The sequence below is a fragment of the Drosophila takahashii genome, chromosome X, assembly GCF_030179915.1.
Source record: "Drosophila takahashii strain IR98-3 E-12201 chromosome X, DtakHiC1v2, whole genome shotgun sequence".
Classification (NCBI taxonomy): Eukaryota; Metazoa; Arthropoda; class Insecta; order Diptera; family Drosophilidae; genus Drosophila; species Drosophila takahashii.
The window spans coordinates 9,193,532-9,199,928 of NC_091683.1; the positions used below are offsets into that span (position 1 = coordinate 9,193,532).

The 6,397-nt window shown below is 37.6% G+C and overlaps 1 protein-coding gene across 4 annotated transcripts in view; it reads right to left on the reverse strand.

Annotated features, from left to right (window-relative positions):
- Positions 1–5,569, reverse strand: part of LOC108068075 (uncharacterized) — a 36,394-nt gene extending 30,825 nt beyond the window's left edge. Inside the window, exon 1 of one of the 4 annotated variants that reach the window (XM_070218928.1) lies at positions 5,095–5,569. The gene's annotated coding sequence lies outside the window, so the exon portion shown is untranslated. Of the gene's footprint in view, positions 1–3,500; positions 3,845–5,094 lie in introns of those variants that run through there. The other 3 variants (XM_070218930.1, XM_070218927.1, XM_017157473.3) reach the window with 3 other exon arrangements.
- Positions 5,570–6,397: the final 828 nt, after the last annotated feature.

Below are 6,397 nucleotides of genomic sequence, written 5' to 3' on the forward strand. Positions count from 1 at the left end.
GAGCGATTTGAATCGCATATTGCACAATCTGCTAATTAAAATGTAAGCTACCCATTGAGTTGGGTGGTTCGGAAAATGTGAGTGGAAATCTCAGTGTTCTCGCCTATGACATCTTCTTATATGCCATTTAATGACAGCATTCTGTTGTGAAATTCCATTTAGCAAAATTGCTCTTGCCCCACGTTGGGCGCCAATTATAGTTAACCCTCTCAAGAGGTAGAATTTTTTTAAATTATTTCTTTTAGTTACCAAATCAGTATTTCTTTCCTCTTAATGTTATTATTTTCTTTAAATTTGTATGTCCTTTCCTTTAATTACTTTAATTGTCCCACGTTGGGCGCCAATTAGTGTTGGCCTACACAAATTGTACCGTTTTTTAAATACTGTTGCTTCAAGTAATCCTCACTGCATATCCTACGGCCCAAAGAGTTTCGTTAAACCCCTGGAGTTACCCAATCTTTTGTTTTGTTACCATTATGGCTGCTGCTGCTGCCTGGATGTGGCACTTTGTCATCTTGCAGTGGCATTTCGGAGATGCGAGCACTCAACACCGACACATTGTGGCATGTGGGCGAAGCTTATCTTTTGGCCGAGGGCCCCGAGTCGGAGTTGCCACAAGATAAACATGGCCAAGGTGTCCGCAACTTGAGGCTCTCGCCATAATTACAAGAAGCTGTTGTCGTCGTCGTCTTTTGGCCAGCAAAGCAGCGAGCAACCAAAAATGAAGTTGGACAACAAAAAAATAAAGAAAGAAAATTTACCACTAAGGCAGAAGAGGGAAATACCCTAGAAAACGAAGCTAGCGTTCTATTTAATGATAAGTTTAAGACAACACACAACGAAAGTAAAGTAACCAGAATGTCGAATAAGTAAAATTTGTAAAGAACAATCTATATCGCATAGATATTGCCTTAAAACTTCTTCAAAAACTAGTAATGCCTGATGCAAGGGTATGTAAAGCAGCAAAAATAAAGTTTGCAATAAGTTTTGGCTTACAAATTTGCCAAACAATGCAGATCGCTGGGCACGACGTTGAGCTGGGTCGCTTTGGCTTTGTCTGTGGCTTTTTCTGGACTAGAGACTCTCGACGCTCAACTCTCGACTTGCGATTTGCGATCGGGGACTTGCGACTTCTCGAGTGGCTGATGGAACTCTTTCCCTCGTGTGTGAGTGCCGGCAATTATGGTTGAAGCGACTTGGGGATTCGATCGCACTCGACTCGTGCCACGCGTCCGCATTTACAAGACCAACAAATTATGGGCATCCCGAACCCCTGATCGCCAGCCCTCGGCTCCAATCTCTTCGCATCTCAACAGATCGACTGCCGGATGGAAGGCTCCGGCTCCAGAAGGAGGTCATACCTAGCTGGACTCCTTACTTAACTTGAGCTCATTAAGTACCTCAACGAAATACGGTAAGTTGTTTCAATAACTAAAAGTTGTATCAATCGTTTTTAGGTCACTTCCAAAATCAAATATTATATCCGGAAAAAAATACTTTTTATAGGTTAGGTAGTTTTATAAGCTTTTTAAATAGGATAAATAAAATCTAGAGGTTAAGGACTTTTATAATAATTCCAGATTATTCAAAATTTTAGTCCTGCTTTTAAAAGAAAAATGTATATAAATTACAATACCAAATAGTTATGTCCCAATTTTCATAAGTATATTATCATATCATATTATCAAACTAAAAAAAACCCCTTACTTTTATAATAAGAACTTCACTTTTTTTTTAAAAAAGATTATTTTTTTAGCCATTTTTGCTTAGTGATATTAGCTGGTAACTACGTTCTGCTGTTGCTATCGGCTGACTTTAGTATATGTATATTCAAATCGAAAACAAAGACAAAAAGGGTTCGCTGATCTCCGAAATGGAGCAACATTTTTTCTGTTTTTTCGGTTGTTGTATTTATTGTGAAGTTAAAAAAAACTTTGCAAACTTTTGCGGTTGGCGATTTATTTTCGGTGGTTTTTGTTGTTGTTGCTGTGGCAGGTTCACAACGAACACGACCAGAGTGAAAGAGAGGGATGATGGGGGGAGGGAATCGGGGGGGAATGGAGCGGGACGGGACAGTGGTAACGGGAAACTGTCCAAGTTATCCAGTTATCCATGTGCCTCACGCAGCAGTCGAAACGAGAGCAAAAGTAGCCACCGACATCGCTTGTTTCGGTGCATGTTGCCGACACACTGGGAGAAAATACTTTGAAAACTATTAAAGTTTTTCTATATTTAAAACAAAATTCTACAAACTTATTATGGTTTGGCCAAGTTTAATAAGTAATAAAATAAGTATAAAGAGAGGAAAACAAATAAGGATAATAAATTATATTAATTTTCGAGGCGTTTTTTCCGTATCTTTTTTAGATTCTGCAAAGTTTTTAATCTTTGTATCACATCTAAAAATTGGTAAGTCTATAGGAAACTGGTGAAGAATACTATTTTCTTTTTGTTTTTGTTTATATTTATATTTTCCTTCTTATTCTCTTATATTTATACTATTTTTTTGTCTTGTTCATTTTGCTCAGTGAGCTTTGCTTGCTGCTTTTCGCTTTTTGTTTTCTTAGCAGTTTAGCGCCCGCTGTCCATGATTGTCCCCATGCCCCACTCAGGTAGCCCCCTTCCCTGCCCCTGCCACTCCCCCCGCCCCTCCCCCTTTGGAGGAGTGTGTCCACGTACCAACATTGGCCTAATGTTGCACATTGTGTGCTGAGCCTGATCTTGTTTATTATGCAAGAAAGCTGCCAAAGTGAGCCAAAGCCGAGCGACACACCGATATACGAGTGCCGGAGCCAAACGGCAACAATCGCAGAAAGTAAATTTACAAAAATTTCAATCGAACAAAGTGCTGAAGCCTCTTGACCAGCGACAAGAGAAATGGGAAGTTATGGGGACATAACCGGGTTGTGTCGAAATGTTATCGCCATGATCGTTTTTGTAGATCGCAAATGGTTCCTTCTTTTAAAGCCTTAAATCGCAAATAATTGTATAAAAAATAAGAAAGGAAAAATATCAAAAACAGATTTAAATATTTAAAAATATAAAAGTATTTTCAATTGAAACTTACTTATATTTTTAAGATTTTCTTCAAGTATTTTTTAATTAGCTTACCCATTCCTCTCAATTAGAATCATATGCAAATTATAAGGTTCAGACAAAACCGTTAAAATATATGCCAGACAGCCGAAATTACCAAATAAAAATCCCAAATCTGAATTATAACTTAGAATAATTGAAAACTGGTTTTCTATTGTTCCAATATTAATGAGAGTAACAAATGTAAAACCATATTTCAAAGTAAAAATATATTATAAACGTCTCGTTTTGTTTTATTTTTTTCACATTTTTTTGTAGCCAATTAAACACTTGTTATATTTTTTGTTGCTTTTTAAATTCTGAAAAGGTTGCCATCACTTTCACATGCACACCACACTCTGTCCATATAAAGTGGCTAATTTTCGGGCCTGTATGATCATCACTCTTATGTGTATTACGCATACCTTTTGCTAATTTATGGCTTGTTTCACTAACTGGATGCACCTTGTTTTTTCCCTTTTATCATTATCGATCGATCGGCGAAGTAAACCCAAAAAAAATCACAGCTTTATCGCTGATAAAAATCACATTTAAAGGCAGTGCGCATGCCCAGTATCGTTAGTCGTGTGTTACTCGATATATTTAATGATAACTTCCGAATGGGCCATTTGTTATGTTTTCGGTTTCAGTTGGTTTCGAAAAGAACCGCCTGGAACCGTGGGGGAAAACGGTTGAGCGATTTAAATGGCTCCGCACAGCGCGCACTTTGAATTGCGACTGATCGCTGGAAGTCGGGGAGCCAAGGCGGAACGAGTGGAATGGAACGGGGAACGAGTGGAATGGCACACAGACTGAGGCGGCGGCACAGTCGCAAAGTGGGCGGCACAGCGCGTAGGCCTAAATGTTAATGCAATTTGCTTTATGCGCATATGGAACAACGCGATCGGAGCTCTTGAATTTTGTTTTTTTTTTTTTTTGGTAGGGTGTTTCAAATGGAGGAGTGGAGGCACAACAACTGACGCTGTTCTTTTGTGACATATGGATCTGGGTCGGGTCAAAAGGTAAGTGCTTAAAATGCTCTTTAATGCCGCACAAGCTAAAGCTGCCAACTTGTGGTCATTGCGGGTCCCTTTTTTGCGCTCCACTGGATGGATGATGGAGCCGAAAGTTGGGTAAGCGATGGATGGGGTAACCCCGATTCGAAAAGCATAAATAAAGAAGGTGTGCAAGGAACATTTAGGACGCAACAAAGTCTTAGGGGAGTTTAATCCACCAAGAAAGGAGATCCCATGATTTATTGAATTTCTTCTTGGTTCTTTTTTTTTTGTGTAAGAATATGTAAAGAGTTCACAAAAGATTGTCTCCATATTATTATATCTTAATTTAAGAGATTTGATCTTATTTTAATATTTAGCAAAATAATAGGCTATAATATTATACTTTTAACATTTTTGAAAATATATTTTTAACATGTAAATAAATATCTTTATAAGTATACTTTAATTCCACTTTATTGACTTTAGAGAAATTATATTTATATTATATTTTATAACCATATATATATATTATATTATTTTTTTATAATAATAGTTAATATTAAAAATTAAAATCCAAGTTTTGGTTAGTTTTTTCAGGAAATATATCTCCTCAAGTTTAAGATATATAATATTTATAGAGAAGACCTTGCTTTAATTCCACCACTCGATCATCCTTCAGTGCGACCGGACTTCCTCTCCCTAAAAGACACTCATATGGAGGTTCTGGTTCTTTCATGGGCAAGGTCGTCTTTCTTCCATCGAGATGGTTGCGGTTCAGTGGGATCGGAAGTGTTTTACTGCCGCTTGGCCAATGGCTAATGTTAATCCAAAGCCAAGACCAAGTCAACGTTGCAGAACTGCAAGTCTGATACAAATCAGAGCAGAAATCGCCCAGGAACCACTGCTATATAGTTATTACTTTGAAGACCATTCGAATCCACTGACTATTCTCAATCGGAGATGTATGGCGACGCATTCGAGCAGAATATGCATATGATTAGACCAAAATAAATAAGCTTACCTCAATCGCCGGATCCAGCCTCCATCAGAGAACAGGTTCGATTTTCAAATAATATTATTTTCGTATATATTTTTTTGCACTTTTTGCTGCTGTTGTTGCTGGGATTCTTTCGACTGCACCATAAACAAAATTATTTAATTTGCATATTAGAAATTTTTGTTTCTTTCGCTTTGCTTTGTTTTATTATGATTATTTGTTGCCGCTGCTGTTGTATTGTGTATATTTAATAATTCACTGCTAATATACTATACATATATTTTTGTTTTACCAAATTCACAAAAACAAAAAGGAGCAAAAAAAAAATTGGGCGAATTAGGTGAGTAATTCTCCGTTCATTAGCGAAAAATCTGTTGGCAAAAATATGTGATTTACCCGTGATAAATTTGATCAATTCATAAGTCACTTCACTTCACACCCGCCAGGTTTTTGAACGATTCTCCTGCCCGTTTTGGCCAGGCTAAAAGCGAGAAGAGGAAGTTCGTCAGCTTTGGCCGAAAGCGAAACACTGACTGACTGGCTGATAAAGACAGAGCTGTCTGGAGGCGAACCGAGCTGAGCCGAAAATCTAAAAGACCCAGACGAAGAAAACCGATCGTGGCCGAAACGACTGAAAGCCAGTGGAACGACCGAAAGCCAACTTGGCTTGGGTGGAAATGGAAAAGAAACACGACTCAGACTTTGAGGGGGAAAACTCTGGGGGCGGATAGGGGGGCAAAATATGCTAATCATAGGCCTCTGAAATATTAGGCCCTGGATTAGTCGGTGGGCGTTCGCAAAATCCAGCAGAAATAAGTCGGGCAGTTGAAGTGCAGCAATTGCAGCCATAAAGACTCATTAAGGGCCAGCCATGAATGTAAGTTACCAACACAGGATATTCGAAGATTTAAGTCCTCAGGTACTCCAAATAAACATGTTTTTTTTTCAATTCTGGATTTCAGTTTTTGACAAAAATATGGATTTTTTCTTTTAGTTTTTTTGCTGTAACTTGACCAAAAATGGTCCTACACCAAAAATACATACTGTTTTGAACAGACAACGAAATAGTAAATAAATCCATAAAACTTTCCGTGTGAATTTGGAAAAATAAAATTTTCCCCAATTTTCCATTTTTTTTATAAGGGGGTACCTCATGATTTTTTGCGAAAAATTAAAAATGAATAAATTGTCAAGGTTTAAATGCCAATCGTTAGGAAATTTAATAACGAGTTCAGAAAGGTATGACAATCCATACTTTGAATCAGTATTTGCTTTGTTATAGCGAAAAAACTGCAACGTTTTAGCGAAAAAACGGGTTTTGTTTTTT